The sequence below is a fragment of the Pelodiscus sinensis genome, chromosome 13 (assembly GCF_049634645.1).
Source record: "Pelodiscus sinensis isolate JC-2024 chromosome 13, ASM4963464v1, whole genome shotgun sequence".
NCBI lineage: Eukaryota > Metazoa > Chordata > Testudines > Trionychidae > Pelodiscus > Pelodiscus sinensis.
The window spans coordinates 33555827-33569706 of NC_134723.1; the positions used below are offsets into that span (position 1 = coordinate 33555827).

Sequence of the window (13880 nt, forward strand, 5' to 3'; positions counted from 1 at the left end):
CATGCCTCTAGGGATGAAGCCCTTTCTACAGGAGCAATGGTGGAGCTAGCTTGATTCCAGCTCCCTATTTATTCCTTCCCGTGACTTAACCTGGGGTTAGCTACCCAAATGTTTTCAAAAATCAACCCCAGGGGATTGGGGTCTAGCTAGTGAATTTTTGTTTTTTAAAATCTACTTTCTTGGCTCCTTACAGAACCAAGCTCAGGTCAGGTGAATGCCCTTTTCCCCTTGCTCGCCCTTTCACTAACCTGCTGGCTCAAACCTAGGCTGTCAAGAAAGGAAGATTCAGCTGAAAATAATCACCCCAGCCAACTTGGGCTCCAGTCTACAGAGCACCCAACCACTATGCAGAGAGGACTGCAGTTTCTTTCCCAATGAGCAGAGGGCATCAGCCTGATGATGACAGCGTCCTGTTGTTGTTACTTCTGGTACGTAACAAAATGAAAAAGAGCACAGAATGGATTTTATTAACTCTATTGACTGCTTGTGAATGATTTTGTGACAATACTTGCCTGAGCACACATGTGTGTGTGCATGCATGTGCATGTCCCTATGTTTGTGTATTAGGGCTGTCAATTAATTGCTGTTAAATCATGCAATTAACTCAATAAATTAATCACTGCTAATTGCAGTTATAATTGCACTGTTAAGCAATAGAATATCAATTGAAATTTATTACACTTTTTATGTTTTCCTACTTTTTCAAGTATGTGGATTTCAATTACAAGAATACAAAATGTACACTCCTCACTTTATCATTTTGCAATACAAATATTTATGATAAAATATAGACAAATAATATTTTTCAGTTCACCTCACACATACATTGTAGTGCATTCATTATTGTGAAAACACAACTTACAAATGCAGATTATTTTTGTTACATGACTACAATCAGAAACAAAACAATGCAAAAATTGTAAAACTGTAGTGCACTGCAAGTTCACTCAGTCCTACTCCTTGTTCAGCCAATCTCTAAGACAAATAAGTGTGTTTACATTTACAGGAGATAATGCTGCCCACTCCTTATTTACAATGTCATCTGAAAGTGAGAACAGGTGTTCACGTGGCACTTTAGGAGCCAGCTTTGCCAGGTATTTATGTGCCAGATATGCTAAACATACGCCCCTTCATGGTTTTGCCACCTTTCCAGAGGACAGTTTCCTTGCTGATAATGCTTGTTACAAAAAAATGCATTAATTAAATTTGTAACTGAGCTCCTTGGGTGAGAATTGTACATTTTCTGCTCTTTTACCTGCATTCTGCCACATATCATTCTCGGATGATGACCCAGCACATGTTCATTTTAAGAACACTTTCACCACAGATTTGACAAAACGCAAAGAAGGTATAAGTTGCATCTCTCCAAACTGGGACTCTCTGCTCTAGCAATACAAATGTTCCAGGACCAAAGAGTCCTGGTAGAGGGCTGGGAGCCCTGAGGTCAGTAGGGCAGTGAGTGGGCTGTTGGCAGTGGGGTTGCCCTGCAGGACTGGGAAACCTGGTGGGGCCGATGGGGGGGGGAGGGAAGCCAGTTGGCAGGCCACTGGCTAGATGGCCATTGGCTGGGCCAGGCCTGGGGTGGGCCAGTGCCAGGGGACCAGAAACAATCTTCTGTGGTCTGGCAAAATTCCTTACCTGGGACCAATCAGGTCCCTAGGGTGCTTGATACAGGTTGGACCTCCCTGGTACATGTGAGATTTCTAAAGATAGCTACAGCACTTGACCCAAGGTTTTAAGAATCTGAAGTGCCTTCCAAAATCAGAGAGGAACAAGGTGAGCCTGCTTTCAGAACTGTGATGTGGAAACTACAGAACCTGAGCCATCCAAAAAGGAAGTCAACCTTCTGCTGGTGGCATCTGATTCAGATGATAAAATGAGCATGCAACAGTCTGCACAGCTTTGGATCTTTATCGAGCAGAACCTGTCCTCAGCATGGACACATGGCCTCTGGAATGGTGGTTGAAGCATGAAGGGACATATAAATCTTTAGTGCATCTGGTAGGAAAATACTTTGCAGCATGAGCTATAATAGTGCCCTGTGAACACTTGTTCTCTGTTTCAGGTGACATTGTAAACAAGAAGCAGGCAGCATTATCTCCAGCAAATTGTAAACAAACTTGTTTGAGTGATTGGCTGAACAAAAAGTAGCATTGTTGTTTTGGTTTTGAATGCAGGTGTTTTTGTACATAATACTACATTTGTAAGTTCTGCTTTTATGATAAAGAGACTGCCTTAGTGTATTTGTATCAGGCGAATCTCTTTTGTTTTTACAGTCCAAATATTTGTAATAAAAATAAGCACAAAGTGAGCATTGTACATTTTGCATTGTGTGCTGTAATTGAAATCACCACATTTGAAAATGTAGAAGACATCCAAAAATATGTAATTAAATGATATTCTATTATTTAATAGCACACTCAATCATGATTAATTTTAATTGCTTGACAGCCCTAATACATTCTCTGTAACTTTTGTATAGTGACTTTTTTATTCTTTTCCAGTGTTTAAATAGCTACATCTAGCGACTCTTTAGGGTTTGTCTGGTGACTAATATGTGGAGTTGGCAACACTGCCCTTGGCCGCTATTTTTCCCTTCCTTCCTCTGCTATTACAATTAACTTTGTGCAGAAGGTGAATTACCCTTCAGAGACCATGGGAGCCAATGGATTAAAAAATTATCACGGGCCTGTGGGTATTTTAGGTGCTCACCCCCTTTATAATCTGGCCCTTTGAATAGGAGACAATGAGGACAGAGGGGAAGTAGTAAGGATTCTTGATTTGTCTCATTGTTATCCTCAGAGTATGACACTGTCAAGTTTTCCACCCTGAATCAGAGGAAGGACAACTAGCTCACTGCAGGGACTCATACCAGGAAAGAAATGCCCCTCCCCCATAACATTTCTATTTGAATTTGTTTTTGATTGAATTCTTTGATTAGGGTCTTAGCAACAGCACAACTGGAACTTCCCACAGGTTTAATCTGGCTCTTGTGATCAGCTGTAATCAGACATTTTTACTTCCTAAAGTGGGACTGATAATTAAAGCTAAATCAATACAAAAAAAGCTCATTTACTTGGAGAAAACTCCCCCACCACCACCACCTTCCCAATAATCACAATTTGTGATTTAATAAATATGCATGATTAAACATACAATGCAACTGATTTTAAAAGAATAAAAAAAATCAACTTGTATTGGTATTTGTGGGAGATGTTCTAATGTTATAGATTAATTGACCTGAAGCATTCAGTAGAAAATACTAAATCCTCTGCTGGTTTGTGTAGCCTAATATAACTCTTGCAGCATTAGCAGCTACACAAGAGCACTTTCAATTTCAAAGCCTTATTTCCAGGGCTTTATAAATCTTTTATCATTGTATAAAACTACCACGCTTACAAGCTTTAGACACATTCCAGGCAAGGTTAGATAGAGGAAAGCAGCTAGAAGCTCTCTGCCAATTTTACTCTCTTTGTATTATATAAGTTAATTGGGAGCCAGCCAAAAGGGATGGGAGTCCTGCCCAGACCCCACACTCCAAACCCACTTCCTGGCAGCCCCCTCCCACACATTGAACCCCTCATTTTTTACCCCATTTTTTTGCTTCTCACGTTTGTGCGGCCCCAGACTGATTTTTTGTAGGTCAGTGGCCCCCACTCCAAAAAAGGCTCCCCACCCCTGAACTACATAAAGCTACCATTGCACCCATTGAGAAAGCAATGGGAATCCCTAAGAGTATGTCTACACTGCATCCCTAGTTCGAACTAGGGATGCAAATGGAGACAATCGAAGTAGTTAATGAAGCGGGGATTTAAATATCCCGCGCTCCATTAACATGATCTCGCCGGCGCGCTAGTTCGAATCACAGCTGATTCGAACCAGGAAGTGCGCTCCGGGACGCGTTAGTTCGGACTAAAGCCCTTAGTCCGAACTAATATTACTCCTCAAAAAATGAGGAGTAACATTAGTTCGGACTAAGGGCTTTAGTCCGAACTAACGCGTCCCGGCGCGCACTTCCTGGTTCGAATCAGCTGTGATTCGAACTAGCGCGCCGGCGAGATCATGTTAATGGAGCGCGGGATATTTAAATCCCCGCTTCATTAACTACTTCGATTGTCTCCATTTGCATCCCTAGTTCGAACTAGAGATGCAGTGTAGACATACCCTAAAGCATGTTTCTGCAGGCAGAATTAGGTGCCTGACTAGTGTTTCAGTGACTATCATGCATCCAGCTAACAATTCTGAACTGCATGAGGGTTTTAAATATTAATTCTACTAAGGCAAAAACAAAATTCAAGGAAATTAACCAAATGAAGGCACATTATAGCAGGGAGAAAGGCCCGGAGGAAATGAAATCTGAAACTCTTCTGTTTTGATGAAAGGAGCAGAACTTGGCCTGAGACGCACATTAATTTTGAATTCTCATTCCCTATTCTTTAATATCTGGAGTTCAGTTTTTAAATGCTTGAATTAAAGCACTCAGATTCCATGGTGAAGAGAGCTAACTACAAAACAGTGAGATAGAGATAATTTGGGAATTGTCTAATACACCTAGTTATTAATGATATGTTAATATTTTTATATTACTTTGATTTTTACTTGATATAGAGGCATTTACAGGCTCAGACAATGGGTACAAGTCTTTATAAGTGCAAATGAGCATAGAGGTATAATTATTTTATACATGAATCATGTTATTACACCACCAAAGACTAGTCAAAAGCTGCAGTTGATGCTCAAGTTGGATGGTGGCTTATTTAATAGAGAACTAGTATTAGAGCTAGTCAAAACTTGGAATTCCTGTTCTGCATAAGCCAGGGTTTTCAGGGATTCCAGGGTCGTTGGTATGGAGGACGGAGCCTTGTAGCACTGAGACCTTGAAAATCTATAGATCCTGGAAGTTTAGGCTTCCCAAAAGCCCACCATGTGACCAGGAAACTAGGCAAATTTCCCACCAATTTGCCTGTGATTTGTGCAAAATTTGCCAAACCCAGCATATTGCTCTGAACCATTTTATGGTTGCCGAATAGGCATACTTCAATTAAACCCTGTTTTCTCAGAAAATTTTTGAGTCCAATTATTATATACATTCTGCAAAGTTGCCTCTGCCTCACCATATTTTCTATAGGGTTGCCAGATGGTCTCAACAAAAATACAGGACACATTTGAGATTACATCACAATCTACATAACATCTTATTTAGAAAATACCGGACATTTATATTTTCTCAATTTGTTTCCTGAACAGAAAGCTCAAATACTGGACTGTCCAGTTCAAAACCGGACTACTGGTAACCCTAATTTTCTGGGTGCTACTCCATGGGATGATTTTGCTCTTTTAAATCTTTTCTGGTTTAGATCATTTTCTTGGGGGGTAGAAATTATTCTTTTTTTATCCTGGGATAAGGGAAGAGTCTCTCTTTAGTACTGATATTACTCCAGCATATTGAATATTTTTGTATTTAAATGTGCTTATTCATAGATTTTTAAGGCTGGATGGGACCATTTAATCATCCAATCTGACCTTCTATGTAACATAAGCTACATAATTTCTCCAAAATACTCCTGCACTGAGCCCAGTAATTGAAGTTGGAATAACAAATATTATCCTGAAAGCCTCTAGATATGAAGACGTTAAGAAAGGGAGAAACCACCATTTCCCTTGGGAGTTTGAGACAATGATTAACACCCTTCCTGTGAAAAAATTGTGCTTATTTCTCATTTGAATTTGTTTGGCTTTAACTTGGTGCTATTGGTTCTTTTCAACTTTGGGACAGCCAGGAATTATTTGAGATGTGGTCGAAATGTGTCTGACTCAATGAAAATGGAAGAGATGATGTTCAATAGTGTATTGATATATTTCAATTTCACTTTTCCCTGTCTGTGGAGCTATTAAAGATCACTGCAGCTTTTGTAGGCAGATTTATTTCTTTTGAACTCTATTGAGCTATCCAGCTGATCCGTTTTACTGTTATAGAAAATTAGATGCTTGATGGTCTCATTTTTCAGAAAGTCTGGTGGGTACATGGTTATTTGTGCCATAATGCATCTGAAAAACCTCTCTCACCTGAATAACGACACATGGGATTTAGAGGACATGATGCAATGTTTGAATGGGTTTGTTTATTCATTGTTAGTTTTGAAATTGTGCTTTCCTATACTAGAGTGAGTGGCATCAAACAGGTGTCAACTAGACCTCTTTACTCTGCACCCAAAGCAAAACTGGCAATTTTGATTTGTTTGGTTTTTTGCTAGTCCCTCTCTGAATGCATATTTTTGGAGTGTTTTGCCAAAATCCAAATATTATGAAACAGTTTTTACTTGGAAAAAAAATCTTTTTTCCCCTTGAAAGCAACCAATCCATTTCCTCCCAGAGAGAAGAATTGAGTTCCAGTTACAGAGCTCATAAAACCTGGTCAAAGATATCCCAATGAGCTATTCCCTCTGTAAGGGTATGTCTACACTAGCTCCCTACTTCGAACTAGGGAGGCTAATGAGGGCAACCGAAATTGCTAATGAAGCGTGGGATTTAAATATCCCGCGCTTGATTAGCATATTCCCGGCCAGTCGCCATTTTGGAAACTGACTAGCCTGAAGTAACTGCCCACATCTACATGTGGCAGAGAAGCGCGATTCCGAGATAAACCCCTTAGTTCGAATTAACAGTTAAACCTCATGGAATGAGGCTAGTCAGTTTCCAAAATGGCGACCAGCTGGGAATATGCTAATCAAGCGCAGGATATTTAAATCCCGTGCTTCATTAGCAATTTTGGTGGCCCTCATTAGCCTCCCTAGTTCAAATTAGGGGGCTAGTGTAGACGTACACTCAGTCTACCTCAACTAGCCCTTCCACTGGAAAGGCCCTGATGAGCAACCCGCTAGCAACCTCCATAATAATGTTGTCCTGTTCCTTTTTCTCCTGCCTACTACCTCCTTTCCTGTTTTTCCAGAACTTCTTCCATCCACTATGTCATTCACTGCAATTCAGTGTCATTCTAATAGGGAGATACAGCTAGTACAAATGGAATCAGAACATCCAATAATCACAAGCCTTTGGGTCCACCTGCTGAATTCAATTGCTGTGAAGAAATATATCCATGGTATTGATTCAGAAACACAAAAAATCAGCTCATCAATTTCACTAATAGCAACAAATGTTAGGGATAAATATGTTAATAGTTCAATACACACAGCAGAGCAGAACCATTATGTCCCCCTCCACTCCAAGTAACAAGAATATAAGCATCCTTAATGGGCTCTTTGACAGTGGAGTTTTCTGTGGGCCTTCAGTATAAGCCTCGCTGCTGCTCATAAAATATAACTTAATTAGCAGCAGTAGTAGACTCTTTTCCTCCAGGGGCTGGTTCCTATATGAGGATGACAAAGATGCATGCTAGTGCAGACAACACATGCTCTGTGTCCATTACTCCATCAGTTTTCAAAAGAACTGAATTCATTTATCTTTACACTTACAGATATGAAGATCCTTCAGATTCTTAATTTAAAAAAATGAAATTAACTTCTCCAGGAAACTATTAACTATTGCATTTTTTTAAAGCCACCCTATTTGTGAGTTTTACCTTATTGAATTTACAGCAACAGCTAGAAAAGAAGCAATATTCCCAGAACTATACTAACACCACTGATGATGCTAGTGCACAAATAGAAACATAAACCAAAGAACGATGTTAGTACCTAATCCATACGAGGCAGACAAAAAGGGAAAAAATAACATTTGCCCAAGGTAAACAGACAAAAAAAATGGTCAGGGAAAGATAGATTCTAGGTTTTCATTGGGAAAACACATTTCTGCAAAATTGGTGGAATAAACACAGCATGAGAGAGAGGAGAATACATGTCCAGTCAAAAACATACACCTTATTGGTGCTAAGCAATCACTTCTGCAGCATCTAAGGTGAGGCCTTTCTTTGGCCGAGGAAAATGAGTTTAGACAGAACTTGGAGGCAGTGCTGGTTTAGGTGCCTCATTATTGTTGTAAAGCAGGCTTTTTCTGTCCATGGCCTTCGCGTATAGCCCATCCTGCCACACAAGGCCCCTCACAGAAAACCCAGATTGTAAGATACTCAGAGAAGCATGGGAAGCACAATGCAGCTTTCTGTAAAACGGAATTTGGCCTTGTAGGCATCACAGAACAGGGAGGTGAGCATGAAAAAAAAATAGAACACAGCTGCAAGAGATAAATAAGTCTCTCTTGACCAGTCCTTGAAGGCAGGGAGGTAGGCATAGAGAGATAAGACGCAACTGCCATGCACACTGACCATGCCCACACCCAGCACTGTCCACGAGGTCATCAGGCAGGCATCATGAAAAATCCTATAGGGCAGTATTTCACATTACCTCATTACTAGCCTATTAGGCCCGGCCAGGGAACCGACCCTAATAAGATACCGGATATCAGGTTATGTTATAAAAGACCCTCAACCCCTTTGTTCGACGGAGGTACCGTGTATTGAGGGCACGTGTTCTTTTTGCCCAGCTGAAGGATTGATCACCCTGAGGCTGCCTTCCCCACCTTTCGAGTCAAAGATAGGGGTGCGCGAGTCCTGAGCATGCTCCGAGTTTTTGTGTGTCTTCATGTTGTTATCATTGCTGGATTTGTAAGTATTACTTAAATCTATCAATTGTTAGCTTAGTCAGTAGTTAAGTTGTATTAATCATATCTTGTAATCTTGTGAAGTATAGATCATGTAATTTTGTGCTGTTTGATAGTGTTATGTTTTAGGAGTTGTTAACCTGTAACAACAAAAATCAATAACTAACTCCACCAGCTGTCCTAAAGTAACATTAGAAGGATTAGCTGTAAGTGGCCTTTTTTATTGTTATTATTTTAGCTTTGTTTTTTGTATTTTTCGTTTTTTATGCTGCGCTGCGTTAAGCGAATTAGGAATAGTGATTTAATATAAGTAAATTGTAATCTAGGAATTGTAATCAGTTAGGTATAGTTGTGTTCAAGTTTTCTACCCTGTAAAAGCATTAGGCAATTGTTAGTTAAAAAGACCATTTTCTAATTGTTGGTTTTGATAAAAGAATCATTCCACTTAATAAAGATCATTTGTTTTACACCATCATCCAGTAGTTTTCACTAGGTAATCGGCTTTAGCCCTTGAGGCTTCCACCACATCACCAAACCAAGGTGTAACATGGCGTCACGAACAGGATGTGGTGAATGCCCCTGGGCAAGCAGACCCCCGACTGAAACTCAGGAAGATGTATTCAGTCACTTAACGTATCACAAATTGGGAGATAATGAGAGTAATAACCCCTCAATGATTTTTAATATAAAAGTAAGGAACTGGCCAAGCCTTAAAAACATGGGCAGGCCTCCTAACAATGTCTTCTCTGAGGTGTTTGTTAAAGACACACCTCTCTGTCATGTTTATCCGGAAGAGGAGACAAAAGGCCCCGCCTGTGTAACAACAGGGTTAAAAGGGAACGAAACAGACCTGGCAAAACTTTTGACCGCGGCAGAAATTTTTTTAAAGAAATCTGATAGCCACGTGTCAGCCACCCTTCCAGCTACCCCTGTTATCCACAGTAGTCCAGGGCACACTCTCTTAATAAAGTTAGTTCAAAAGTTAGAAGAATCCCGAGAGCAAAAGAAATTAAAGCCTGATAAATTTAAACTCAAGAAAGTAGCAGAAGTTTTGAGGATCATGTTTAAAATGACCCTCTGAAAATTGGACTCAAGCCATGCAGCGCTAAGTTTTGCTGCGTGTGGGGCTCAGCAAAAAATTGAGGCTAACAATCCCAACCGAAATATAGATGTGCCTCCGGAGAAAAGAGCTAGGCCAGCTAAGCCCCCCCTCTTATCCATGAGAAGCTCTCGAAAGTTTAAAAAACACCAAGCACCCCACCTTTAGCAAAAGAACCTGAAGTGGGAGTATTCCCAGTAGCCGTTACAAAAACAACATATGATGCAGCAACCGGACTTACTAACCAGGTCACAGTTCTATGCAACCGTTCCTGGACCGAATTAAAAGCCCTTTTAGAGGACATGCAGCGTAATGCAGGAGAGCTCCCCACAGTATGGTTGGAATGTGTAGCTTTAAATAACGGATCAAAGGTATTAAATAAAGAGGAAGTAAAACACCAATTTTGAAATAGACTTAACAGCTTGTGAGAAGTGTTCCTCCAAATTCTCAAGGAAGGAATTCCTGCCGACCATCAAGCCATATTGGCCCTACGCATTTTGGTTGGAAACGTATACACAGAACACAACGCAGGAGTAGGAAAGGGCTGCCAAGCTACTTTAGGAGATTCTCAAGCCCTTGTTAGCAAACAGATAACTACAGCCTCTCTGGCTGGAATCGCAGGCAACCCAAGGATGTTTCACAACACACAAGTGGGGGCTGTCCAGAAAAAAAAATAGTTAAAACCTTTCCCCTCGCACACTGTTATAATTGGCTTGAGGGCATGAGAGGACGTAACCTAAAAGCCACCCTAAAAGCCAACTAGTGGGAATTGAATTTGAAGATGTAATCACTAGAAGCTAATTCTGCCCTAACAAGGAGACACATTCTGCAACATAAATCTCTTTACAGAGCATGAGCAAGTGATCCACCCTAGAATCAGCAGCATAGATCAACTGCTGCTGCATGGATGTTATAAAAACCCTATACTCAGAAGTTTAAAATTAGTAATAGCTAACTGCAATAATACACATTCGGATTTACATACTGAAAAGAATTAGGAGGTGTGGGAGCTAATTGGAAAGCCCACTCTCCTTACCAAATTAATACTGGATAAACTTGTGTCATTGAGAAAAGTCATTTAGCAGGACTCAGAATGGACCATAAGAAGGAAAAAGCATGTGAAAGGGGAAGGCAAGAAGTTTGGAGCCCTATGGGCATAGTTGAAGGAATGAGGAAAGTAATACAAACATTGAAAAGTTACTAGGAATGAGGAACGTTTCCTTTGAAAAGACAAAGCAAGTGATTTAAGAGAACGTGAAGGTAAAAAGTGAACTCTGTGGGAGTGTGGAAGGAATTAAGCGATTGTTGTGGTGTGTGAAGGGAAACCTGCTTTAAAAATGACACCTCGTTTCTTTGTAGCCTCTTTCTTAAGCACTGTGCAAACCATCTAGGCAAAGAAACAATCAAATGTAAACATTTGTCTATGGACACTTTTGTTAAATCTGCAAAAGAAAAATTAAGGATTCTACTGAACCTTAATTGGTTAACTGCATAAAAGAATGAGCTCTATATATTGTAACTTTATTTTGTGAGTTTCAAATGAACTAGTTTTATTTTGTTTTAGATAATGTCCTCTTGCTTAAAATTGCAAACAGAGAAAGCACAAATTGGTTAGTGCTTGTGTTGGGCATTCAACTTTTAAGGTTAAATTTGCTCTCTAAGAAAACCAAGTTATTGTTTTAAGAATCCAAGCCCTGAAACTTCACTGTGTCTCTGTTCAAAGCTGAGTTGATAACACTTTTGGCTTTCTTTCAGATCCAAGGTTCTGCGTGGGTACAGACTTGTGCCTGCTGTCGCACCCCCTTGAGTGAGCCTGTAACATTAAATATGATTCTTTTCAGGAAAAGAAAAGCTTTTTGCTTGCTGGAACAGTAACTAGCCAACCAACACCTTGTGCTAAGAAAAAGCATTATAGCTTCACACATTAAGCCTGATCTGTGGTACAAGAGGGAAACTGAGGCATGACACTGTTGAGGAGGGCTAGCAATTCTGAGGTAATTCAAGGGAGTGGAAGGTCACGAGTACTGATGAAGCGCCCTTGTTCTCGGAAAGTTGCAGCTCGCTCGCCCATGGAAGTAGTAAGGAACTAGCTGTAACCGGTTCCCCTAACAGATCTTAAGCAGTATTTTAAATTATAATAAGCCACCGCAACGGGGGTAGAAATATTTTCTTCTCTTTCACATCATCAGAAAGCGCTGGTGCCAGCTGAAGAAAAACAACAAACAACAACAACAACAAAACCATGGTTCTGTGTCATAACATAGTAAGTTTGTGTTCTGTCTTCTGTCCAAGTTTGTCTTGTGTGTCTTAATTGTAATACGTATTGCAAATGTCATTGTGTGTAGGATATTAGTGTTTTTATGAAAGGATATTTTAAGTAATGCAGAAGCATGAATTTAAACAAAAACAAAATTAATAATTGGGCCCAATCAATCAATTGGCAATCAATTAGCAACTTTAAAATTTAGTGAAAGGATAATAGTTTAGTAATTGTTTAGGCTAGGAGAATGTGAACAATGTCTCCACAGGTGAACAAAAAGAAATTGGAAAGAAGCAAGAAGTGCGCCATGTGAACAGAAAAACTAGGAGTGGGGTACCAACCCCTCCCCACCGGATTGGCTTTGCTTTAACAGCCAGACTAAGTTCCCTTTTATTAACGTCACTTAACAACAATAGTCTGGAATCTAACCAGTATTTTGTATTATGATAAATATCGAGAAAATAATCCACAGGTTACCCCCACTCCTATTCCCTATCCCTTTTTTGTTTGTAAACAGGAATTTTGTGTGTCAGATGGAAACCAATCTCCATAATGACGGTAGCCTGCGTATAACCCCATTTTACTGGTCGGATGGAACTGGCCTAACCCTCGTAAAGGCAAGTGATGGATCTAGGCTCTGATGTAGCAACCATCCTCACCTTCACTTATTGTATCCAGGACACTTTTAGCTTTGTGGAAATCAAGCCTACTCTCAGCTGCCCAACAGTGCGAAAGGACACGGCCATGTAGCCATTCAAGGAGGAGGCATTTATGTATAGGACTCCTCACTGCCTCGTTTTGTAGGATGGAAAAACCGGGATTTGTCCTCACTCTGGCAGTCGGTAGGCACCTGGTTTGGAAAAGCAGCTTTAGCAATATCCACCTAGAATCCTGTTGGAAATCTGATAATGCGAGAACTGCTTGAATTGAATGTCCTGGCTATTAAATGCCTCGGTAACCAAACCGGCAAAGGACTAAAATAGTTATCAGATAAAACTGAAGAAATACATGTATATGTTATGCAAAATAGATTAGCTCTTGATTAATTGTTAGCAGAAGAAAATGGTTTTTGTAGTTGGTTAGATGAGTCTAATATATGGTTCTATGTTTAAAGATAAATGTTGTATAGAAATTAAGTCAATTAAACAAAATGTAAGTGATGTAATTGAGAATATTGAGCAAATTCTAATGAATGTCAAGGAATCATGCACCTTTTTCGGACTGGAATGGCTAGACTCATAGTTTGGTTTAGAACGATAAAAGAACTTTTTGCCTCCATTTTCATCACATTCATAACATGTATTGTTTGTCTTGTTCTAGGATGCGCTGTTTTAAAAGCCTGTACAAGATGCATTGTTGCACAAGTGCTTCTCATTGAACAGAAACCTTTACTCAACACCAATAAAGGTGGCAATGAGGATGAGGAGGAGGTATAATCGGTGGCGTTTGGGCCGCTCGGCCATGGCCACGGGGGCATGTTGTAAAGCAGGCTTTTTCTGTCCATGGCCTTCGCGTATAGCCCATCCTGCCACACAAGGCCCCTCACAGAAAACCCAGACTGTAAGATACTCAGAGAAGCATGGGAAGCACAATGCAGCTTTCTGTAAAACGGAATTTGGCCTTGTAGGCATCATAGAACAGGGAGGTAAGCATGAAAAAAAAATAGAACACAGCTGCAAGAGATAAATAAGACTCTCTTGACCGGTCCTTGAAGGCAGGGAGGTAGGCATAGGGAGATAAGACGCAACTGCCATGCACACTGACCATGCCCACACCCAGCACTGTCCACGAGGCCATCAGGCGGGCATCATGAAAAATCCTATAGGGCAGTATTTCACATTACCTCATTACTAGCCTATTAGGCCCGGCCAGGGAACTGACCCTAATAAGGTACCGGATATCAGGTTA

General features: G+C 40.3%; 2 long non-coding RNA genes across 2 annotated transcripts in view; one reads left to right on the top strand and one right to left on the bottom strand.

The window, feature by feature from the left end:
• The window catches only part of LOC106731459 (uncharacterized), a 183109-nt gene that overhangs the window by 60540 nt on the left and 108689 nt on the right, over positions 1–13880 (bottom strand). The gene's annotated exons all lie outside the window — the stretch shown is intronic.
• On the top strand, positions 7388–13384 carry LOC142831248 (uncharacterized). The gene is made up of 3 exons (XR_012906925.1): positions 7388–8617; positions 11902–11975; positions 12490–13384. It is a non-coding gene; the product is annotated as an uncharacterized LOC142831248 (long non-coding RNA).